Here is a 24,603-nt window from a genome sequence, read left to right as displayed (position 1 = left end):
GAAGGCCCTGCAGACGTGTGACGCCCGAAGCGAGTTCGCGAGGCGTTTTCCGGCCAATTCTCACGAGCGTTCTGCCCAAACCGGGATCGGTTTGGGCAGAACGCTCGTGAGAATTGGCCGGCGTTGGGCAGCCCTGCGGACCGCCCTGCTCTTCGTGGCCCAGGGCCCTTTCTCGCCCAGGGCGTGGTGCGGCCAGCCGGAAAACGTGTGGAAACGTCGCGGCCCACCCTGTGGCGCCGGCGAACGGGAGCGTTCCCGGAGCAGAGTTGAAAGGCGGGTGGCGGGAGGGCGTGCGCCTCGGGCTCCTGGGGCTGCTGGGGCGCCCAAAGAAGGGGCTGTCCTCAGTTGGGTCATGCAGATGTCTCTCGTTCCAAGGCTCTTCCGAAGCGCCGAGTTGCATCGCTGGCGACGGGATTGGGCGGGGGAGGCGTGGCCGCGGGTATCAGGATTCCCCAGGCGGAGGCACAGAGGGACAGGACCCCGGCAGCGGGAGGCTGGGGAGCAGGCGAAATTTCGAGCCCGAGTCTCAGGGCAGCCCTGGCCCCAAGGGACGGCGCCAAGGACGGGACCCCCGCAGGCAGAGGAGCAGGAGGTGTCGGCCTCGCCGCTGCCTGCCTCGCGGACGTCTTCCCGGCGAGGTTGGTGCGCGAGCGTTCGCGGTGCCGGGCCAGGCACAGGGGGGGCGGCCCGTTAGAGGTGCTGCGCCCGAACCGAGTTCGCCGAGCTTTTTCCGGCCAATTCTCACGAGCGTTCTGCCCAAACCGGGATCCGTTTGAGCAGAAAACTCGTGAAAAATGGCCGGCGTTGGCAGCCCTGCGGACCGCCCTGCTCGCCGTCACCTAGGGCCCTTTCTCGTCCAGGGCATGCTGCGCTGCGGCCAGCCGGTAAACGCGTGGAAACGACGCGGGCCACAAGGGCGCGCCGGCGCAGGGGTGCGTTCACGGAGCAGAGGGGAAGGTCGGGTGGCGGCCGGGCGTGCGCCACCGTCATTCGGGTCGTTGGGGCACCCAAGGATGGGGCTGACCTCATTGCGGACACGCAGGTTTATGTCGCTGCGAGGTTTCTCCGAAGCTCCGCAAGGCACCGTTGGCGCCAGAGTGGTGGAGAGATGCGTGGCCGCGGGACACAGGGTTCCCGATATGGAGGCCACGAGGGATAGGACCCCGGACGCAGAAGGCTGGGGAAGCAGGCGAGGGCTCGAGCCCGGGCTTCGTGACGGGTCCGGCCCCGTGGAACGGCGCCAGGGATGGGACCCCCGCAGGCCGAGGATCAGCAGGCGTCGGCCTCGCCGCAGTCGGCCTCATGGAAGGCTCCTGGGCGGGGTTCGTGAGCAAGCGCTCACGGTGCCAGGCCCGGCCCCGGGGGGACGCCCTGCAGACGTGTGACGCCCGAAGCGAGTTCGCCGGGCGTTTTCCGTCCAATTCTCACGAGCGTTCTGCCCAAACCGGGATCGGTTTGGGCAGAACGCTCGTGAGAATTGGCCGGCGTTGGGCAGCCCTGCGGACCGCCCTGCTCTCCCTGGCCCAGGTCCGTTCCTCGCCCGGGGCATGGGGCGGCCGCCCGGAAAACGTGCGAAAACGTCGCGGCCCACCCGGAGGCCCCGGCGCTGGGGAGCGTTCTCGGAGCAGAGTTGAAGGACGGGTGGCGGCCGGGCCTACGCTTCCGACTTGAGGGAGGATCGGGCGCCCAGGGATGGGGCTGACCTCAGTGGGGGCACGCAGGTTTCTCTCGCTCTGAGGTTGTCCGAAGCGCCGAAAGGCACCGTTGGCGCCGGTGTGGGAGGGGGAGGGGAGGCGCGGCCGCGGGACTCAGGGCTCCCCAGATGGAGGCACCGAGGGACAGGAACCCAGAAGCAGACGGCTGGCGAGCAGGCGAAACTGCGAGCCCGGGCTTCGTGGAGGGCCAGGCCCCGTGGAACAGCGCCAGGGAGAGGACCCCCGCAGGAGGATTAGCAGGAGGCATGGGCCGCGCCACACCCTGCCTCGCCGAGGGCTTCCTGGCGGGGATGGAGCGCGATGGCTCGCAATGCGGCGCCAGGTCCGGTGGTGCGGGGCGGCCGTGCAGACGTGGGGCGCCCGAAGCGAGTTCGCCGGGCGTTTTCCTGCCAGTTCTCACGAGCGTTCTGCCCAAACCAGGATGGGTTTGGGCAGAGCGCTCGTGAGAATTGGCCGGCGTTGGGCAGTCCTGCGGACCGCCCTGCTCTCCGGGGCCCAGGGTCCCTTCTCGCCCAGGGCATGCTGCGTGCGGGCCCCGGAAAACGCACACAATCGACCGGTCCCACCAGGGGGCGGTAGGGCAGGGGAGCGTTCCCGGAGCAGAGTTGACCGACGTGTGTCGGCAAGGCGAGCGCCTCCGTCTTTTCGGGCTGATGGGGAGCCCAAAGGTGGGGCTGTCCTCAGTTGGGCCACGCAGGTTTCTCTCGCTCCGAGGCTTGTCCCAAGCGCCGAAATGCACCGTTGGAGCCGGGGCGGGAGGCGGAGGCATTGTCACGGGCCTCGCGATTCCCAAGATGGAGGCACAGAGGGACAGGGCCCCGGAAGCGGAAGGCTGGGGAGCAGGCGAAATTTCGAGCCCGAGTCTCGGGGCAGCCCTGGCCCCATGGGACGGCGTCAAGTAGGCGACGCCCGCAGGCCGAGAAGCAGGACCCATCGGCCTCGCCGCAGTCAGCCTCGCCGAGGGCTCCTTGGCGGGGTTCATGAGCGAGCTCTCGCGATGCCAGCCCAGGCCCCGGGGGAAGGCCCTGCAGACGTGTGACGCCCGAAGCGAGTTCGCGAGGCGTTTTCCGGCCAATTCTCACGAGCGTTCTGCCCAAACCGGGATCGGTTTGGGCAGAACGCTCGTGAGAATTGGCCGGCGTTGGGCAGCCCTGCGGACCGCCCTGCTCTTCGTGGCCCAGGGCCCTTTCTCGCCCAGGGCGTGGTGCGGCCAGCCGGAAAACGTGTGGAAACGTCGCGGCCCACCCTGTGGCGCCGGCGAACGGGAGCGTTCCCGGAGCAGAGTTGAAAGGCGGGTGGCGGGAGGGCGTGCGCCTCGGGCTCCTGGGGCTGCTGGGGCGCCCAAAGAAGGGGCTGTCCTCAGTTGGGTCATGCAGATGTCTCTCGTTCCAAGGCTCTTCCGAAGCGCCGAGTTGCATCGCTGGCGACGGGATTGGGCGGGGGAGGCGTGGCCGCGGGTATCAGGATTCCCCAGGCGGAGGCACAGAGGGACAGGACCCCGGCAGCGGGAGGCTGGGGAGCAGGCGAAATTTCGAGCCCGAGTCTCAGGGCAGCCCTGGCCCCAAGGGACGGCGCCAAGGACGGGACCCCCGCAGGCAGAGGAGCAGGAGGTGTCGGCCTCGCCGCTGCCTGCCTCGCGGACGTCTTCCCGGCGAGGTTGGTGCGCGAGCGTTCGCGGTGCCGGGCCAGGCACAGGGGGGGCGGCCCGTTAGACGTGCTGCGCCCGAAGCGAGTTCGCCGAGCTTTTTCCGGCCAATTCTCATGAGTGTTCTGCCCAAACCGGGATCCGTTTGAGCAGAAAACTCGTGAAAATTGGCCGGCGTTGGCAGCCCTGCGGACCGCCCTGCTCGCCGTCACCTAGGGCCCTTTCTCGTCCAGGGTATGCTGCGCTGCGGCCAGCCGGTAAACGCGTGGAAACGACGCGGGCCACAAGGGCGCGCCGGCGCAGGGGTGCGTTCACGGAGCAGAGGGGAAGGTCGGGTGGCGGCCGGGCGTGCGCCACCGTCATTCGGGTCGTTGGGGCGCCCAAGGATGGGGCTGACCTCATTGCGGACACGCAGGTTTATGTCGCTGCGAGGTTTCTCCGAAGCTCCGCAAGGCACCGTTGGCGCCAGAGTGGTGGAGAGATGCGTGGCCGCGGGACACAGGGTTCCCGATATGGAGGCCACGAGGGATAGGACCCCGGACGCAGAAAGCTGGGGAAGCAGGCGAGGGCTCGAGCCCGGGCTTCGTGACGGGTCCGGCCCCGTGGAACGGCGCCAGGGATGGGACCCCCGCAGGCCGAGGATCAGCAGGCGTCGGCCTCATGGAAGGCTCCTGGGCGGGGTTCGTGAGCAAGCGCTCACGGTGCCAGGCCCGGCCCCGGGGGGACGCCCTGCAGACGTGTGACGCCCGAAGCGAGTTCGCCGGGCGTTTTCCGGCCAATTCTCACGAGCGTTCTGCCCAAACCGGGATCGGTTTGGGCAGAACGCTCGTGAGAATTGGCCGGCGTTGGGCAGCCCTGCGGACCGCCCTGCTCTCCCTGGCCCAGGTCCGTTCCTCGCCCGGGGCATGGGGCGGCCGCCCGGAAAACGTGCGAAAACGTCGCGGCCCACCCGGAGGCCCCGGCGCTGGGGAGCGTTCTCGGAGCAGAGTTGAAGGACGGGTGGCGGCCGGGCCTACGCTTCCGACTTGAGGGAGGATCGGGCGCCCAGGGATGGGGCTGACCTCAGTGGGGGCACGCAGGTTTCTCTCGCTCTGAGGTTGTCCGAAGCGCCGAAAGGCACCGTTGGCGCCGGTGTGGGAGGGGGAGGGGAGGCGCGGCCGCGGGACTCAGGGCTCCCCAGGTGGAGGCACCGAGGGACAGGAACCCAGAAGCAGACGGCTGGCGAGCAGGCGAAACTGCGAGCCCGGGCTTCGTGGAGGGCCAGGCCCCGTGGAACAGCGCCAGGGAGAGGACCCCCGCAGGAGGATTAGCAGGAGGCATGGGCCGCGCCACACCCTGCCTCGCCGAGGGCTTCCTGGCGGGGATGGAGCGCGATGGCTCGCAATGCGGCGCCAGGTCCGGTGGTGCGGGGCGGCCGTGCAGACGTGGGGCGCCCGAAGCGAGTTCGCCGGGCGTTTTCCTGCCAGTTCTCACGAGCGTTCTGCCCAAACCAGGATGGGTTTGGGCAGAGCGCTCGTGAGAATTGGCCGGCGTTGGGCAGTCCTGCGGACCGCCCTGCTCTCCGGGGCCCAGGGTCCCTTCTCGCCCAGGGCATGCTGCGTGCGGGCCCCAGAAAACGCACACAATCGACCGGTCCCACCAGGGGGCGGTAGGGCAGGGGAGCGTTCCCGGAGCATAGTTGACCGACGTGTGTCGGCAAGGCGAGCGCCTCCGTTTTTTCGGGCTGATGGGGAGCCCAAAGATGGGGCTGTCCTCAGTTGGGCCACGCAGGTTTCTCTCGCTCCGAGGCTTGTCCCAAGCGCCGAAATGCACCGTTGGAGCCGGGGCGGGAGGCGGAGGCATTGTCACGGGCCTCGCGATTCCCAAGATGGAGGCACAGAGGGACAGGGCCCCGGAAGCGGAAGGCTGGGGAGCAGGCGAAATTTCGAGCCCGAGTCTCGGGGCAGCCCTGGCCCCATGGGACGGCGTCAAGTAGGCGACGCCCGCAGGCCGAGAAGCAGGACCCATCGGCCTCGCCGCAGTCGGCCTCGCCGAGGGCTCCTTGGCGGGGTTCGTGAGCGAGCTCTCGCGATGCCAGCCCAGGCCCCGGGGGAAGGCCCTGCAGACGTGTGACGCCCGAAGCGAGTTCGCGAGGCGTTTTCCGGCCAATTCTCACGAGCGTTCTGCCCAAACCGGGATCGGTTTGGGCAGAACGCTCGTGAGAATTGGCCGGCGTTGGGCAGCCCTGCGGACCGCCCTGCTCTTCGTGGCCCAGGGCCCTTTCTCGCCCAGGGCGTGGTGCGGCCAGCCGGAAAACGTGTGGAAACGTCGCGGCCCACCCTGTGGCGCCGGCGAACGGGAGCGTTCCCGGAGCAGAGTTGAAAGGCGGGTGGCGGGAGGGCGTGCGCCTCGGGCTCCTGGGGCTGCTGGGGCGCCCAAAGAAGGGGCTGTCCTCAGTTGGGTCATGCAGATGTCTCTCGTTCCAAGGCTCTTCCGAAGCGCCGAGCTGCATCGTTGGCGACGGGATTGGGCGGGGGAGGCGTGGCCGCGGGTATCAGGATTCCCCAGGCGGAGGCACAGAGGGACAGGACCCCGGCAGCGGGAGGCTGGGGAGCAGGCGAAATTTCGAGCCCGAGTCTCAGGGCAGCCCTGGCCCCAGGGGACGGCGCCAAGGACGGGACCCCCGCAGGCAGAGGAGCAGGAGGTGTCGGCCTCGCCGCTGCCTGCCTCGCGGACGTCTTCCCGGCGAGGTTGGTGCGCGAGCGTTCGCGGTGCCGGGCCAGGCACAGGGGGGGCGGCCCGGTAGACGTGCTGCGCCCGAAGGGAGTTCGCCGAGCTTTTTCCGGCCAATTCTCACGAGCGTTCTGCCCAAACCGGGATCCGTTTGAGCAGAAAACTCGTGAAAAATGGCCGGCGTTGGGCTGCCCTGCGGACCGCCCTGCTCGCCGTCACCTAGGGCCCTTTCTCGTCCAGGGCATGCTGCGCTGCGGCCAGCCGGTAAACGCGAGGAAACGACGCGGGCCACAAGGGCGCGCCGGCGCAGGGGTGCGTTCACGGAGCAGAGTGGAAGGTCGGGTGGCGGCCGGGCGTGCGCCACCGTCATTCGGGTCGTTGGGGCGCCCAAGGATGGGGCTGACCTCATTGCGGACACGCAGGTTTATGTCGCTGCGAGGTTTCTCCGAAGCTCCGCAAGGCACCGTTGGCGCCAGAGTGGTGGAGAGATGCGTGGCCGCGGGACACAGGGTTCCCGATATGGAGGCCACGAGGGATAGGACCCCGGACGCAGAAGGCTGGGGAAGCAGGCGAGGGCTCGAGCCCGGGCTTCGTGACGGGTCCGGCCCCGTGGAACGGCGCCAGGGATGGGACCCCCGCAGGCCGAGGATCAGCAGGCGTCGGCCTCGCCGCAGTGGGCCTCATGGAAGGCTCCTGGGCGGGGTTAGTGAGCAAGCGCTCACGGTGCCAGGCCCGGCCCCGGGGGGACGCCCTGCAGACGTGTGACGCCCGAAGCGAGTTCGCCGGGCGTTTTCCGGCCAATTCTCACGAGCGTTCTGCCCAAACCGGGATCGGTTTGGGCAGAACGCTCGTGAGAATTGGCCGGCGTTGGGCAGCCCTGCGGACCGCCCTGCTCTCCCTGGCCCAGGTCCGTTCCTCGCCCGGGGCATGGGGCGGCCGCCCGGAAAACGTGCGAAAACGTCGCGGCCCACCCGGAGGCCCCGGCGCTGGGGAGCGTTCTCGGAGCAGAGTTGAAGGACGGGTGGCGGCCGGGCCTACGCTTCCGACTTGAGGGAGGATCGGGCGCCCAGGGATGGGGCTGACCTCAGTGGGGGCACGCAGGTTTCTCTCGCTCTGAGGTTGTCCGAAGCGCCGAAAGGCACCGTTGGCGCCGGTGTGGGAGGGGGAGGGGAGGCGCGGCCGCGGGACTCAGGGCTCCCCAGATGGAGGCACCGAGGGACAGGAACCCAGAAGCAGACGGCTGGCGAGCAGGCGAAACTGCGAGCCCGGGCTTCGTGGAGGGCCAGGCCCCGTGGAACAGCGCCAGGGAGAGGACCCCCGCAGGAGGATTAGCAGGAGGCATGGGCCGCGCCACACCCTGCCTCGCCGAGGGCTTCCTGGCGGGGATGGAGCGCGATGGCTCGCAATGCGGCGCCAGGTCCGGTGGTGCGGGGCGGCCGTGCAGACGTGGGGCGCCCGAAGCGAGTTCGCCGGGCGTTTTCCTGCCAGTTCTCACGAGCGTTCTGCCCAAACCAGGATGGGTTTGGGCAGAGCGCTCGTGAGAATTGGCCGGCGTTGGGCAGTCCTGCGGACCGCCCTGCTCTCCGGGGCCCAGGGTCCCTTCTCGCCCAGGGCATGCTGCGTGCGGGCCCCGGAAAACGCACACAATCGACCGGTCCCACCAGGGGGCGGTAGGGCAGGGGAGCGTTCCCGGAGCAGAGTTGACCGACGTGTGTCGGCAAGGCGAGCGCCTCCGTCTTTTCGGGCTGATGGGGAGCCCAAAGATGGGGCTGTCCTCAGTTGGGCCACGCAGGTTTCTCTCGCTCCGAGGCTTGTCCCAAGCGCCGAAATGCACCGTTGGAGCCGGGGCGGGAGGCGGAGGCATTGTCACGGGCCTCGCGATTCCCAAGATGGAGGCACAGAGGGACAGGGCCCCGGAAGCGGAAGGCTGGGGAGCAGGCGAAATTTCGAGCCCGAGTCTCGGGGCAGCCCTGGCCCCATGGGACGGCGTCAAGTAGGCGACGCCAGCAGGCCGAGAAGCAGGACCCATCGGCCTCGCCGCAGTCGGCCTCGCCGAGGGCTCCTTGGCGGGGTTCGTGAGCGAGCTCTCGCGATGCCAGCCCAGGCCCCGGGGGAAGGCCCTGCAGACGTGTGACGCCCGAAGCGAGTTCGCGAGGCGTTTTCCGGCCAATTCTCACGAGCGTTCTGCCCAAACCGGGATCGGTTTGGGCAGAACGCTCGTGAGAATTGGCCGGCGTTGGGCAGCCCTGCGGACCGCCCTGCTCTTCGTGGCCCAGGGCCCTTTCTCGCCCAGGGCGTGGTGCGGCCAGCCGGAAAACGTGTGGAAACGTCGCGGCCCACCCTGTGGCGCCGGCGAACGGGAGCGTTCCCGGAGCAGAGTTGAAAGGCGGGTGGCGGGAGGGCGTGCGCCTCGGGCTCCTGGGGCTGCTGGGGCGCCCAAAGAAGGGGCTGTCCTCAGTTGGGTCATGCAGATGTCTCTCGTTCCAAGGCTCTTCCGAAGCGCCGAGCTGCATCGTTGGCGACGGGATTGGGCGGGGGAGGCGTGGCCGCGGGTATCAGGATTCCCCAGGCGGAGGCACAGAGGGACAGGACCCCGGCAGCGGGAGGCTGGGGAGCAGGCGAAATTTCGAGCCCGAGTCTCAGGGCAGCCCTGGCCCCAGGGGACGGCGCCAAGGACGGGACCCCCGCAGGCAGAGGAGCAGGAGGTGTCGGCCTCGCCGCTGCCTGCCTCGCGGACGTCTTCCCGGCGAGGTTGGTGCGCGAGCGTTCGCGGTGCCGGGCCAGGCACAGGGGGGGCGGCCCGGTAGACGTGCTGCGCCCGAAGCGAGTTCGCCGAGCTTTTTCCGGCCAATTCTCACGAGCGTTCTGCCCAAACCGGGATCCGTTTGAGCAGAAAACTCGTGAAAAATGGCCGGCGTTGGGCTGCCCTGCGGACCGCCCTGCTCGCCGTCACCTAGGGCCCTTTCTCGTCCAGGGCATGCTGCGCTGCGGCCAGCCGGTAAACGCGTGGAAACGACGCGGGCCACAAGGGCGCGCCGGCGCAGGGGTGCTTTCACGGAGCAGAGTGGAAGGTCGGGTGGCGGCCGGGCGTGCGCCACCGTCATTCGGGTCGTTGGGGCGCCCAAGGATGGGGCTGACCTCATTGCGGACACGCAGGTTTATGTCGCTGCGAGGTTTCTCCGAAGCTCCGCAAGGCACCGTTGGCGCCAGAGTGGTGGAGAGATGCGTGGCCGCGGGACACAGGGTTCCCGATATGGAGGCCACGAGGGATAGGACCCCGGACGCAGAAGGCTGGGGAAGCAGGCGAGGGCTCGAGCCCGGGCTTCGTGACGGGTCCGGCCCCGTGGAACGGCGCCAGGGATGGGACCCCCGCAGGCCGAGGATCAGCAGGCGTCGGCCTCGCCGCAGTGGGCCTCATGGAAGGCTCCTGGGCGGGGTTCGTGAGCAAGCGCTCACGGTGCCAGGCCCGGCCCCGGGGGGACGCCCTGCAGACGTGTGACGCCCGAAGCGAGTTCGCCGGGCGTTTTCCCGGCCAATTCTCACGAGCGTTCTGCCCAAACCGGGATCGGTTTGGGCAGAACGCTCGTGAGAATTGGCCGGCGTTGGGCAGCCCTGCGGACCGCCCTGCTCTCCCTGGCCCAGGTCCGTTCCTCGCCCGGGGCATGGGGCGGCCGCCCGGAAAACGTGCGAAAACGTCGCGGCCCACCCGGAGGACCGTGCGAAAACGTCGCGGCCCACCCGGAGGCCCCGGCGCTGGGGAGCGTTCTCGGAGCAGAGTTGAAGGACGGGTGGCGGCCGGGCCTACGCTTCCGACTTGAGGGAGGATCGGGCGCCCAGGGATGGGGCTGACCTCAGTGGGGGCACGCAGGTTTCTCTCGCTCTGAGGTTGTCCGAAGCGCCGAAAGGCACCGTTGGCGCCGGTGTGGGAGGGGGAGGGGAGGCGCGGCCGCGGGACTCAGGGCTCCCCAGATGGAGGCACCGAGGGACAGGAACCCAGAAGCAGACGGCTGGCGAGCAGGCGAAACTGCGAGCCCGGGCTTCGTGGAGGGCCAGGCCCCGTGGAACAGCGCCAGGGAGAGGACCCCCGCAGGAGGATTAGCAGGAGGCATGGGCCGCGCCACACCCTGCCTCGCCGAGGGCTTCCTGGCGGGGATGGAGCGCGATGGCTCGCAATGCGGCGCCAGGTCCGGTGGTGCGGGGCGGCCGTGCAGACGTGGGGCGCCCGAAGCGAGTTCGCCGGGCGTTTTCCTGCCAGTTCTCACGAGCGTTCTGCCCAAACCAGGATGGGTTTGGGCAGAGCGCTCGTGAGAATTGGCCGGCGTTGGGCAGTCCTGCGGACCGCCCTGCTCTCCGGGGCCCAGGGTCCCTTCTAGCCCAGGGCATGCTGCGTGCGGGCCCCGGAAAACGCACACAATCGACCGGTCCCACCAGGGGGCGGTAGGGCAGGGGAGCGTTCCCGGAGCAGAGTTGACCGACGTGTGTCGGAAAGGCGAGCGCCTCCGTCTTTTCGGGCTGATGGGGAGCCCAAAGGTGGGGCTGTCCTCAGTTGGGCCACGCAGGTTTCTCTCGCTCCGAGGCTTGTCCCAAGCGCCGAAATGCACCGTTGGAGCCGGGGCGGGAGGCGGAGGCATGGTCACGGGCCTCGCGATTCCCAAGATGGAGGCACAGAGGGACAGGGCCCCGGAAGCGGAAGGCTGGGGAGCAGGCGAAATTTCGAGCCCGAGTCTCGGGGCAGCCCTGGCCCCATGGGACGGCGTCAAGTAGGCGACGCCCGCAGGCCGAGAAGCAGGACCCATCGGCCTCGCCGCAGTCGGCCTCGCCGAGGGCTCCTTGGCGGGGTTCGTGAGCGAGCTCTCGCGATGCCAGCCCAGGCCCCGGGGGAAGGCCCTGCAGACGTGTGACGCCCGAAGCGAGTTCGCGAGGCGTTTTCCGGCCAATTCTCACGAGCGTTCTGCCCAAACCGGGATCGGTTTGGGCAGAACGCTCGTGAGAATTGGCCGGCGTTGGGCAGCCCTGCGGACCGCCCTGCTCTTCGTGGCCCAGGGCCCTTTCTCGCCCAGGGCGTGGTGCGGCCAGCCGGAAAACGTGTGGAAACGTCGCGGCCCACCCTGTGGCGCCGGCGAACGGGAGCGTTCCCGGAGCAGAGTTGAAAGGCGGGGTGGCGGGAGGGCGTGCGCCTCGGGCTCCTGGGGCTGCTGGGGCGCCCAAAGAAGGGGCTGTCCTCAGTTGGGTCATGCAGATGTCTCTCGTTCCAAGGCTCTTCCGAAGCGCCGAGTTGCATCGCTGGCGACGGGATTGGGCGGGGGAGGCGTGGCCGCGGGTATCAGGATTCCCCAGGCGGAGGCACAGAGGGACAGGACCCCGGCAGCGGGAGGCTGGGGAGCAGGCGAAATTTCGAGCCCGAGTCTCAGGGCAGCCCTGGCCCCAAGGGACGGCGCCAAGGACGGGACCCCCGCAGGCAGAGGAGCAGGAGGTGTCGGCCTCGCCGCTGCCTGCCTCGCGGACGTCTTCCCGGCGAGGTTGGTGCGCGAGCGTTCGCGGTGCCGGGCCAGGCACAGGGGGGGCGGCCCGTTAGAGGTGCTGCGCCCGAACCGAGTTCGCCGAGCTTTTTCCGGCCAATTCTCACGAGCGTTCTGCCCAACCGGGATCCGTTTGAGCAGAAAACTCGTGAAAAATGGCGGCGTTGGCAGCCCTGCGGACCGCCCTGCTCGCCGTCACCTAGGGCCCTTTCTCGTCCAGGGCATGCTGCGCTGCGGCCAGCCGGTAAACGCGTGGAAACGACGCGGGCCACAAGGGCGCGCCGGCCGCAGGGGTGCGTTCACGGAGCAGAGGGGAAGGTCGGGTGGCGGCCGGGCGTGCGCCACCGTCATTCGGGTCGTTGGGGCACCCAAGGATGGGGCTGACCTCATTGCGGACACGCAGGTTTATGTCGCTGCGAGGTTTCTCCGAAGCTCCGCAAGGCACCGTTGGCGCCAGAGTGGTGGAGAGATGCGTGGCCGCGGGACACAGGGTTCCCGATATGGAGGCCACGAGGGATAGGACCCCGGACGCAGAAGGCTGGGGAAGCAGCCGAGGGCTCGAGCCCGGCTTCGTGACGGGTCCGGCCCCGTGGAACGGCGCAGGGATGGGACCCCCGCAGGCCGAGGATCAGCAGGCGTCGGCCTCGCCGCAGTCGGCCTATGGAAGGCTCCTGGGCGGGGTTCGTGAGCAAGCGCTCACGGTGCCAGGCCCGGCCCCGGGGGGACGCCCTGCAGACGTGTGACGCCCGAAGCGAGTTCGCCGGGCGTTTTCCGTCCAAATCTCACGAGCGTTCTGCCCAAACCGGGATCGGTTTGGGCAGAACGCTCGTGAGAATTGGCCGGCGTTGGGCAGCCCTGCGGACCGCCCTGCTCTCCCTGGCCCAGGTCCGTTCCTCGCCCGGGGCATGGGGCTGGGCCGCCCGGAAAACGTGCGAAAACGTCGCGGCCCACCGGAGGCCCCGGCGCTGGGGAGCGTTCTCGGAGCAGAGTTGAAGGACGGGTGGCGGCCGGGCCTACGCTTCCGACTTGAGGAGGATCGGGCGCCCAGGGATGGGGCTGACCTCAGTGGGGGCACGCAGGTTTCTCTCGCTCTGAGGTTGTCCGAAGCGCCGAAAGGCACCGTTGGCGCCGGTGTGGGAGGGGGAGGGGAGGCGCGGCCGCTGGGACTCAGGGCTCCCCAGATGGAGGCACCGAGGGACAGGAACCCAGAAGCAGACGGCTGGCGAGCAGGCGAAAACTGCGAGCCCGGGCTTCGTGGAGGGCCAGGCCCCGTGGAACAGCGCCAGGGAGAGGACCCCCGCAGGAGGATTAGCAGGAGGCATGGGCCGCGCCACACCCTGCCTCGCCGAGGGCTTCCTGGCGGGGATGGAGCGCGATGGCTCGCAATGCGGCGCCAGGTCCGGTGGTGCGGGGCGGCCGTGCAGACGTGGGGCGCCCGAAGCGAGTTCGCCGGGCGTTTTTCCTGCCAGTTCTCACGAGCGTTCTGCCCAAACCAGGATGGGTTTGGGCAGAGCGCTCGTGAGAATTGGCCGGCGTTGGCAGTCCTGCGGACCGCCCTGCTCTCCGGGGCCCAGGGTCCCTTCTAGCCCAGGCATGCTGCGTGCGGGCCCGGAAAACGCACACAATCGACCGGTCCCACCAGGGGGCGGTAGGGCAGGGAGCGTTCCCGGAGCAGAGTTGACCGACGTGTGTCGGAAAGGCGAGCGCCTCCGTCTTTTCGGGCTGATGGGGAGCCCAAAGGTGGGGCTGTCCTCAGTTGGGCCACGCAGGTTTCTCTCGCTCCGAGGCTTGTCCCAAGCGCCGAAATGCACCGTTGGAGCCGGGGCGGGAGGCGGAGGCATGGTCACGGGCCTCGCGATTCCCAAGATGGAGGCACAGAGGGACAGGGCCCCGGAAGCGGAAGGCTGGGGAGCAGGCGAAATTTCGAGCCCGAGTCTCGGGGCAGCCCTGGCCCATGGGACGGCGTCAAGTAGGCGACGCCCGCAGGCCGAGAAGCAGGACCCATCGGCCTCGCCGCAGTCGGCCTCGCCGAGGGCTCCTTGGCGGGGTTCGTGAGCGAGCTCTCGCGATGCCAGCCCAGGCCCCGGGGGAAGGCCCTGCAGTCGTGTGGACGCCCGAAGCGAGTTCGCGAGGCGTTTTCCGGCCAATCTCACGAGCGTTCTGCCCAAACCGGGATCGGTTTGGGCAGAACGCTCGTGAGAATTGGCCGGCGTTGGGCAGCCCTGCGGACCGCCCTGCTCTTCGTGGCCCAGGGCCCTTTTCTCGCCCAGGGCGTGGTGCGGCCAGCCGGAAACGTGTGGAAACGTCGCGGCCCACCCTGTGGCGCCGGCGAACGGGAGCGTTCCCGGAGCAGAGTTGAAAGCGGGTGGCGGGAGGGCGTGCGCCTCGGGCTCCTGGGGCTGCTGGGGCGCCCAAAGAAGGGGCTGTCCTCAGTTGGGTCATGCAGATGTCTCTCGTTCAAGGCTCTTCCGAAGCGCCGAGTTGCATCGCTGGCGACGGGATTGGGCGGGGGAGGCGTGGCCGCGGGTATCAGGATTCCCCAGGCGGAGGCACAGAGGGACAGGACCCCGGCAGCGGGAGGCTGGGAGCAGGCGAAATTTCGAGCCCGAGTCTCAGGGCAGCCCTGGCCCCAAGGGACGGCGCCAAGGACGGGACCCCCGCAGGCAGAGGAGCAGGAGGTGTCGGCCTCGCCGCTGCCTGCCTCGCGGACGTCTTCCCGGCGAGGTTGGTGCGCGAGCGTTCGCGGTGCCGGGCCAGGCACAGGGGGGGCGGCCGTTAGAGGTGCTGCGCCCGTAACCGAGTTCGCCGAGCTTTTTCCGGCCAATTCTCACGAGCGTTCTGCCCAAACCGGGATCCGTTTTGAGCAGAAAACTCGTGAAAAATGGCCGGCGTTGGCAGCCCTGCGGACCGCCCTGCTCGCCGTCACCTAGGGCCCTTTCTCGTCCAGGGCAATGCTGCGCTGCGGCCAGCCGGTAAACGCGTGGAAACGACGCGGGCCACAAGGGCGCGCCGGGCGCAGGGGTGCGTTCACGAGCAGAGGGGAAGGTCGGGTGGCGGCCGGGCGTGCGCCACCGTCATTCGGGTCGTTGGGGCACCCAAGGATGGGGCTGACCTCATTGCGGACACGCAGGTTTATGTCGCTGCGAGGTTTCTCCGAAGCTCCGCAAGGCACCGTTGGCGCCAGAGTGGTGGAGAGATGCGTGGCCGCGGGACACAGGGTTCCCGATATGGAGGCCACGAGGGATAGGACCCCGGACGCAGAAGGCTGGGGAAGCAGGCGAGGGCTCGAGCCCGGGCTTCGTGACGGGTCCGGCCCCGTGGAACGGCGCCAGGGATGGGACCCCCCGCAGGCCGAGGATCAGCAGGCGTCGGCCTCGCCGCAGTCGGGCCTCATGGAAGGCTCCTGGGCGGGGTTCGTGAGCAAGCGCTCACGGTGCCAGGCCCGGCCCCGGGGGGACGCCTGCAGACGTGTGACGCCCGAAGCGAGTTCGCCGGGCGTTTTCCGTCCAATTCTCACGAGCGTTCTGCCCAAACCGGGATCGGTTTGGGCAGAACGCTCGTGAGAATTGGCCGGCGTTGGGCAGCCCTGCGGACCGCCCTGCTCTCCCTGGCCCAGGTCCGTTCCTCGCCCGGGGCATGGGGCGGCCGCCCGGAAAACGTGCGAAAACGTCGCGGCCCACCCGGAGGCCCCGGCGCTGGGGAGCGTTCTCGGAGCAGAGTTGAAGGACGGGTGGCGGCCGGGCCTACGCTTCCGACTTGAGGGAGGATCGGGCGCCCAGGGATGGGGCTGACCTCAGTGGGGGCACGCAGGTTTCTCTCGCTCTGAGGTTGTCCGAAGCGCCGAAAGGCACCGTTGGCGCCGGTGTGGGAGGGGGAGGGGAGGCGCGGCCGCGGGACTCAGGGCTCCCCAGATGGATGCACCGAGGGACAGGAACCCAGAAGCAGACGGCTGGCGAGCAGGCGAAACTGCGAGCCCGGGCTTCGTGGAGGGCCAGGCCCCGTGGAACAGCGCCAGGGAGAGGACCCCCGCAGGAGGATTAGCAGGAGGCATGGGCCGCGCCACACCCTGCCTCGCGAGGCTTCCTGGCGGGGATGGAGCGCGATGGCTCGCAATGCGGCGCCAGGTCCGGTGGTGCGGGGCGGCCGTGCAGACGTGGGGCGCCCGAAGCGAGTTCGCCGGGCGTTTTCCTGCCAGTCTCACGAGCGTTCTGCCCAAACCAGGATGGGTTTGGGCAGAGCGCTCGTGAGAATTGGCCGGCGTTGGGCAGTCCTGCGGACCGCCCTGCTCTCCGGGGCCCAGGGTCCCTTCTCGCCCAGGGCATGCTGCGTGCGGGCCCCGGAAAACGCACACAATCGACCGGTCCCACCAGGGGGCGGTAGGGCAGGGGAGCGTTCCCGGAGCAGAGTTGACCGACGTGTGTCGGCAAGGCGAGCGCCTCCGTCTTTTCGGGCTGATGGGGAGCCCAAAGGTGGGGCTGTCCTCAGTTGGGCCACGCAGGTTTCTCTCGCTCCGAGGCTTGTCCCAAGCGCCGAAATGCACCGTTGGAGCCGGGCGGGAGGCGGAGGCATTGTCACGGCCTCGCGATTCCCAAGATGGAGGCACAGAGGGACAGGGCCCCGAAGCGGAAGGCTGGGGAGCAGGCGAAATTTCGAGCCCGAGTCTCGGGGCAGCCCTGGCCCCATGGGACGGCGTCAAGTAGGCGACGCCCGCAGGCCGAGAAGCAGGACCCATCGGCCTCGCCGCAGTCAGCCTCGCCGAGGGCTCCTTGGCGGGGTTCATGAGCGAGCTCTCGCGATGCCAGCCCAGGCCCCGGGGGAAGGCCCTGCAGACGTGTGACGCCCCCGAAGCGAGTTCGCGAGGCGTTTTCCGGCCAATTCTCACGAGCGTTCTGCCCAAACCGGGATCGGTTTGGGCAGAACGCTCGTGAGAATTGGCCGGCGTTGGGCAGCCCTGCGGACCGCCCTGCTCTTCGTGGCCCAGGGCCCTTTCTCGCCCAGGGCGTGGTGCGGCCAGCCGGAAAACGTGTGGAAACGTCGCGGCCCACCCTGTGGCGCCGGCGAACGGGAGCGTTCCCGGAGCAGAGTTGAAAGGCGGGTGGCGGGAGGGCGTGCGCCTCGGGCTCCTGGGCTGCTGGGGCGCCAAAGAAGGGGCTGTCCTCAGTTGGGTCATGCAGATGTCTCTCGTTCCAAGGCTCTTCCGAAGCGCCGAGTTGCATCGCTGGCGACGGGATTGGGCGGGGGAGGCGTGGCCGCGGGTATCAGGATTCCCCAGGCGGAGGCACAGAGGGACAGGACCCCGGCAGCGGGAGGCTGGGGAGCAGGCGAAATTTCGAGCCCGAGTCTCAGGGCAGCCCTGGCCCCAAGGGACGGCGCCAAGGACGGGACCCCCGCAGGCAGAGGAGCAGGAGGTGTCGGCCTCGCCGCTGCCTGCCTCGCGGACGTCTTCCCGGCGAGGTTGGTGCGCGAGCGTTCGCGGTGCCGGGCCAGGCACAGGGGGGGCGGCCCGTTAGACGTGCTGCGCCCGAAGCGAGTTCGCCGAGCTTTTTCCGGCCAATTCTCATGAGTGTTCTGCCCAAACCGGGATCCGTTTGAGCAGAAAACTCGTGAAAATTGGCCGGCGTTGGCAGCCCTGCGGACCGCCCTGCTCGCCGTCACTAGGGCCCTTTCTCGTCCAGGGTATGCTGCGCTGCGGCCAGCCGGTAAACGCGTGGAAACGACGCGGGCCACAAGGGCGCGCCGGCGCAGGGGTGCGTTCACGGAGCAGAGGGAAGGTCGGGTGGCGGCCGGGCGTGCGCCACCGTCATTCGGGTCGTTGGGCGCCCAAGGATGGGCTGACCTCATTGCGGACACGCAGGTTTATGTCGCTGCGAGGTTTCTCCGAAGCTCCGCAAGGCACCGTTGGCGCCAGAGTGGTGGAGAGCTGCGTGGCCGCGGGACACAGGGTTCCCGATATGGGGGCCACGAGGGATAGGACCCCGGACGCAGAAAGCTGGGGAAGCAGGCGAGGGCTCGAGCCCTGGGCTTCGTGACGGGTCCGGCCCCGTGGAACGGCGCCAGGGATGGGACCCCCCGCAGGCCGAGGATCAGCAGGCGTCGGCCTCATGGAAGGCTCCTGGCGGGGTTCGTGAGCAAGCGCTCACGGTGCCAGGCCCGGCCCCGGGGGGACGCCCTGCAGACGTGTGACGCCCGAAGCGAGTTCGCGGGCGTTTTCCGGCCAATTCTCACGAGCGTTCTGCCCAAACCGGGATCGGGTTGGGCAGAACGCTCGTGAGAATTGGCCGGCGTTGGGCAGCCCTGCGGACCGCCCTGCTCTCCCTGGCCCAGGTCCGTTCCTCGCCCGGGGCATGGGGCGGCCGCCCGGAAAACGTGCGAAAACGTCGCGGCCCACCCGGAGGCCCCGCGCTGGGGAGCGTTCTCGGAGCAGAGTTGAAGGACGGGTGGCGGCCGGGCCTACGCTTCCGACTTGAGGGAGGATCGGGCGCCCAGGGATGGGGCTGACCTCAGTGGGGGCACGCAGGTTTCTCTCGCTCTGAGGTTGTCCGAAGCGCCGAAAGGCACCGTTGGCGCCGGTGTGGGGAGGGGGAGGGAGGCGCGGGCCGCGGGACTCAGGGCTCCCCAGGTGGAGGCACCGAGGGACAGGAACCCAGAAGCAGACGGCTGGCGAGCAGGCGAAACTGCGAGCCCGGGCTTCGTGGAGGGCCAGGCCCCGTGGAACAGCGCCAGGAGAGGACCCCCGCAGGAGGATTAGCAGGAGGCATGGGCCGCGCCACACCCTGCCTCGCCGAGGGCTTCCTGGCGGGGATGGAGCGCGATGGCTCGCAATGCGGCGCCAGGTCCGGTGGTGCGGGGCGGCCGTGCAGACGTGGGGCGCCCGAAGCGAGTTCGCCGGGCGTTTTCCTGCCAGTTCTCACGAGCGTTCTGCCAAACCAGGATGGGTTTGGGCAGAGCGCTCGTGAGAATTGGCCGGCGTTGGGCAGTCCTGCGGACCGCCCTGCTCTCCGGGGCCCAGGGTCCCTTCTCGCCCAGGGCATGCTGCGTGCGGGCCCCAGAAAACGCACACAATCGACCGGTCCCACCAGGGGGCGGTAGGGCAGGGGAGCGTTCCCGGAGCATAGTTGACCGACGTGTGTCGGCAAGGCGAGCGCCTCCGTTTTTTTCGGGCTGATGGGGAGCCCAAAGATGGGGCTGTCCTCAGTTGGGCCACGCAGGTTTCTCTCGCTCCGAGGCTTGTCCCAAGCGCCGAAATGCACCGTTGGAGCCGGGGCGGGAGGCGGAGGCATTGTCACGGGCCTCGCGATTCCCAAGATGGAGGCACAGAGGGACAGGGCCCCGGAAGCGGAAGGCTGGGGAGCAGGCGAAATTTCGAGCCCGAGTCTCGGGGCAGCCCTGGCCCCATGGGACGGCGTCAAGTAGGCGACGCCCGCAGGCCGAGAAGCAGGACCCATCGGCCTCGCCGCAGTCGGCCTCGCCGAGGGCTCCTTGGCGGGGTTCGTGAGCGAGCTCTCGCGATGCCAGCCCAGGCCCCGGGGGAAGGCCCTGCAGACGTGTGACGCCCGAAGCGAGTTCGCGAGGCGTTTTCCGGCCAATTCTCACGAGCGTTCTGCCCAAACCGGGATCGGTTTGGGCAGAACGCTCGTGAGAATTGGCCGGCGTTGGGCAGCCCTGCGGACCGCCCTGCTCTTCGTGGCCCAGGGCCCTTTCTCGCCCAGGGCGTGGTGCGGCCAGCCGGAAAACGTGTGGAAACGTCGCGGCCCACCCTGTGGCGCCGGCGAACGGGAGCGTTCCCGGAGCAGAGTTGAAAGGCGGGTGGCGGGAGGGCGTGCGCCTCGGGCTCCTGGGGCTGCTGGGGCGCCCAAAGAAGGGGCTGTCCTCAGTTGGGTCATGCAGATGTCTCTCGTTCCAAGGCTCTTCCGAAGCGCCGAGTTGCATCGCTGGCGACGGGATTGGGCGGGGGAGGCGTGGCCGCGGGTATCAGGATTCCCCAGGCGGAGGCACAGAGGGACAGGACCCCGGCAGCGGGAGGCTGGGGAGCAGGCGAAATTTCGAGCCCGAGTCTCAGGGCAGCCCTGGCCCCAAGGGACGGCGCCAAGGACGGGACCCCCGCAGGCAGAGGAGCAGGAGGTGTCGGCCTCGCCGCTGCCTGCCTCGCGGACGTCTTCCCGGCGAGGTTGGTGCGCGAGCGTTCGCGGTGCCGGGCCAGGCACAGGGGGGGCGGCCCGTTAGAGGTGCTGCGCCCGAACCGAGTTCGCCGAGCTTTTTCCGGCCAATTCTCACGAGCGTTCTGCCCAAACCGGGATCCGTTTGAGCAGAAAACTCGTGAAAAATGGCCGGCGTTGGCAGCCCTGCGGACCGCCCTGCTCGCCGTCACCTAGGGCCCTTTCTCGTCCAGGGCATGCTGCGCTGCGGCCAGCCGGTAAACGCGTGGAAACGACGCGGGCCACAAGGGCGCGCCGGCGCAGGGGTGCGTTCACGGAGCAGAGGGGAAGGTCGGGTGGCGGCCGGGCGTGCGCCACCGTCATTCGGGTCGTTGGGGCACCCAAGGATGGGGCTGACCTCATTGCGGACACGCAGGTTTATGTCGCTGCGAGGTTTCTCCGAAGCTCCGCAAGGCACCGTTGGCGCCAGAGTGGTGGAGAGATGCGTGGCCGCGGGACACAGGGTTCCCGATATGGAGGCCACGAGGGATAGGACCCCGGACGCAGAAGGCTGGGGAAGCAGGCGAGGGCTCGAGCCCGGGCTTCGTGACGGGTCCGGCCCCGTGGAACGGCGCCAGGGATGGGACCCCCGCAGGCCGAGGATCAGCAGGCGTCGGCCTCGCCGCAGTCGGCCTCATGGAAGGCTCCTGGGCGGGGTTCGTGAGCAAGCGCTCACGGTGCCAGGCCCGGCCCCGGGGGGACGCCCTGCAGACGTGTGACGCCCGAAGCGAGTTCGCCGGGCGTTTTCCGGCCAATTCTCACGAGCGTTCTGCCCAAACCGGGATCGGTTTGGGCAGAACGCTCGTGAGAATTGGCCGGCGTTGGGCAGCCCTGCGGACCGCCCTGCTCTCCCTGGCCCAGGTCCGTTCCTCGCCCGGGGCATGGGGCGGCCGCCCGGAAAACGTGCGAAAACGTCGCGGCCCACCCGGAGGCCCCGGCGCTGGGGAGCGTTCTCGGAGCAGAGTTGAAGGACGGGTGGCGGCCGGGCCTACGCTTCCGACTTGAGGGAGGATCGGGCGCCCAGCGATGGGGCTGACCTCAGTGGGGGCACGCAGGTTTCTCTCGCTCTGAGGTTGTCCGAAGCGCCGAAAGGCACCGTTGGCGCCGGTGTGGGAGGGGGAGGGGAGGCGCGGCCGCGGGACTCAGGGCTCCCCAGATGGAGGCACCGAGGGACAGGAACCCAGAAGCAGACGGCTGGCGAGCAGGCGAAACTGCGAGCCCGGGCTTCGTGGAGGGCCAGGCCCCGTGGAACAGCGCCAGGGAGAGGACCCCCGCAGGAGGATTAGCAGGAGGCATGGGCCGCGCCACACCCTGCCTCGCCGAGGGCTTCCTGGCGGGGATGGAGCGCGATGGCTCGCAATGCGGCGCCAGGTCCGGTGGTGCGGGGCGGCCGTGCAGACGTGGGGCGCCCGAAGCGAGTTCGCCGGGCGTTTTCCTGCCAGTTCTCACGAGCGTTCTGCCCAAACCAGGATGGGTTTGGGCAGAGCGCTCGTGAGAATTGGCCGGCGTTGGGCAGTCCTGCGGACCGCCCTGCTCTCCGGGGCCCAGGGTCCCTTCTCGCCCAGGGCATGCTGCGTGCGGGCCCCGGAAAACGCACACAATCGACCGGTCCCACCAGGGGGCGGTAGGGCAGGGGAGCGTTCCCGGAGCAGAGTTGACCGACGTGTGTCGGCAAGGCGAGCGCCTCCGTTTTTTCGGGCTGATGGGGAGCCCAAAGATGGGGCTGTCCTCAGTTGGGCCACGCAGGTTTCTCTCGCTCCGAGGCTTGTCCCAAGCGCCGAAATGCACCGTTGGAGCCGGGGCGGGAGGCGGAGGCATTGTCACGGGCCTCGCGATTCCCAAGATGGAGGCACAGAGGGACAGGGCCCCGGAAGCGGAAGGCTGGGGAGCAGGCGAAATTTCGAGCCCGAGTCTCGGGGCAGCCCTGGCCCCATGGGACGGCGTCAAGTAGGCGACGCCCGCAGGCCGAGAAGCAGGACCCATCGGCCTCGCCGCAGTCGGCCTCGCCGAGGGCTCCTTGGCGGGGTTCGTGAGCGAGCTCTCGCGATGCCAGCCCAGGCCCCGGGGGAAGGCCCTGCAGACGTGTGACGCCCGAAGCGAGTTCGCGAGGCGTTTTCCGGCCAATTCTCACGAGCGTTCTGCCCAAACCGGGATCGGTTTGGGCAGAACGCTCGTGAGAATTGGCCGGCGTTGGGCAGCCCTGCGGACCGCCCTGCTCTTCGTGGCCCAGGGCCCTTTCTCGCCCAGGGCGTGGTGCGGCCAGCCGGAAAACGTGTGGAAACGTCGCGGCCCACCCTGTGGCGCCGGCGAACGGGAGCGTTCCCGGAGCAGAGTTGAAAGGCGGGTGGCGGGAGGGCGTGCGCCTCGGGCTCCTGGGGCTGCTGGGGCGCCCAAAGAAGGGGCTGTCCTCAGTTGGGTCATGCAGATGTCTCTCGTTCCAAGGCTCTTCCGAAGCGCCGAGTTGCATCGCTGGCGACGGGATTGGGCGGGGGAGGCGTGGCCGCGGGTATCAGGATTCCCCAGGCGGAGGCACAGAGGGACAGGACCCCGGCAGCGGGAGGCTGGGGAGCAGGCGAAATTTCGAGCCCGAGTCTCAGGGCAGCCCTGGCCCCAAGGGACGGCGCCAAGGACGGGACCCCCGCAGGCAGAGGAGCAGGAGGTGTCGGCCTCGCCGCTGCCTGCCTCGCGGACGTCTTCCCGGCGAGGTTGGTGCGCGAGCGTTCGCGGTGCCGGGCCAGGCACAGGGGGGGCGGCCCGTTAGACGTGCTGCGCCCGAAGCGAGTTCGCCGAGCTTTTTCCGGCCAATTCTCATGAGCGTTCTGCCCAAACCGGGATCCGTTTGAGCAGAAAACTCGTGAAAAATGGCCGGCGTTGGGCAGCCCTGCGGACCGCCCTGCTCGCCGTCACCTAGGGCCCTTTCTCGTCCAGGGCATGCTGCGCTGCGGCCAGCCGGTAAACGCGTGGAAACGACGCGGGCCACAAGGGCGCGCCGGCGCAGGGGTGCGTTCACGGAGCAGAGTGGAAGGTCGGGTGGCGGCCGGGCGTGCGCCACTGTCATTCGGGTCGTTGGGGCGCCCAAGGATGGGGCTGACCTCATTGCGGACACGCAGGTTTATGTCGCTGCGAGGTTTCTCCGAAGCTCCGCAAGGCACCGTTGGCGCCAGAGTGGTGGAGAGATGCGTGGCCGCGGGACACAGGGTTCCCGATATGGAGGCCACGAGGGATAGGACCCCGGACGCAGAAGGCTGGGGAAGCAGGCGAGGGCTCGAGCCCGGGCTTCGTGACGGGTCCGGCCCCGTGGAACGGCGCCAGGGATGGGACCCCCGCAGGCCGAGGATCAGCAGGCGTCGGCCTCGCCGCAGTCGGCCTCATGGAAGGCTCCTGGGCGGGGTTCGTGAGCAAGCGCTCACGGTGCCAGGCCCGGCCCCGGGGGGACGCCCTGCAGACGTGTGACGCCCGAAGCGAGTTCGCCGGGCGTTTTCCGGCCAATTCTCACGAGCGTTCTGCCCAAACCGGGATCGGTTTGGGCAGAACGCTCGTGAGAATTGGCCGGCGTTGGGCAGCCCTGCGGACCGCCCTGCTCTCCCTGGCCCAGGTCCGTTCCTCGCCCGGGGCATGGGGCGGCCGCCCGGAAAACGTGCGAAAACGTCGCGGCCCACCCGGAGGCCCCGGCGCTGGGGAGCGTTCTCGGAGCAGAGTTGAAGGACGGGTGGCGGCCGGGCCTACGCTTCCGACTTGAGGGAGGATCGGGCGCCCAGCGATGGGGCTGACCTCAGTGGGGGCACGCAGGTTTCTCTCGCTCTGAGGTTGTCCGAAGCGCCGAAAGGCACCGTTGGCGCCGGTGTGGGAGGGGGAGGGGAGGCGCGGCCGCGGGACTCAGGGCTCCCCAGATGGAGGCACCGAGGGACAGGAACCCAGAAGCAGACGGCTGGCGAGCAGGCGAAACTGCGAGCCCGGGCTTCGTGGAGGGCCAGGCCCCGTGGAACAGCGCCAGGGAGAGGACCCCCGCAGGAGGATTAGCAGGAGGCATGGGCCGCGCCACACCCTGCCTCGCCGAGGGCTTCCTGGCGGGGATGGAGCGCGATGGCTCGCAATGCGGCGCCAGGTCCGGTGGTGCGGGGCGGCCGTGCAGACGTGGGGCGCCCGAAGCGAGTTCGCCGGGCGTTTTCCTGCCAGTTCTCACGAGCGTTCTGCCCAAACCAGGATGGGTTTGGGCAGAGCGCTCGTGAGAATTGGCCGGCGTTGGGCAGTCCTGCGGACCGCCCTGCTCTCCGGGGCCCAGGGTCCCTTCTCGCCCAGGGCATGCTGCGTGCGGGCCCCGGAAAACGCACACAATCGACCGGTCCCACCAGGGGGCGGTAGGGCAGGGGAGCGTTCCCGGAGCAGAGTTGACCGACGTGTGTCGGCAAGGCGAGCGCCTCCGTCTTTTCGGGCTGATGGGGAGCCCAAAGATGGGGCTGTCCTCAGTTGGGCCACGCAGGTTTCTCTCGCTCCGAGGCTTGTCCCAAGCGCCGAAATGCACCGTTGGAGCCGGGGCGGGAGGCGGAGGCATTGTCACGGGCCTCGCGATTCCCAAGATGGAGGCACAGAGGGACAGGGCCCCGGAAGCGGAAGGCTGGGGAGCAGGCGAAATTTCGAGCCCGAGTCTCGGGGCAGCCCTGGCCCCATGGGACGGCGTCAAGTAGGCGACGCCCGCAGGCCGAGAAGCAGGACCCATCGGCCTCGCCGCAGTCGGCCTCGCCGAGGGCTCCTTGGCGGGGTTCGTGAGCGAGCTCTCGCGATGCCAGCCCAGGCCCCGGGGGAAGGCCCTGCAGACG

The sequence above is a fragment of the Neovison vison genome, chromosome 11, assembly GCF_020171115.1.
Source record: "Neovison vison isolate M4711 chromosome 11, ASM_NN_V1, whole genome shotgun sequence".
Taxonomy (NCBI): Eukaryota; Metazoa; Chordata; class Mammalia; order Carnivora; family Mustelidae; genus Neogale; species Neogale vison.
The sequence above is the reverse complement of the archived record's forward strand: the minus strand, read 5'-3'. Positions refer to the sequence as shown.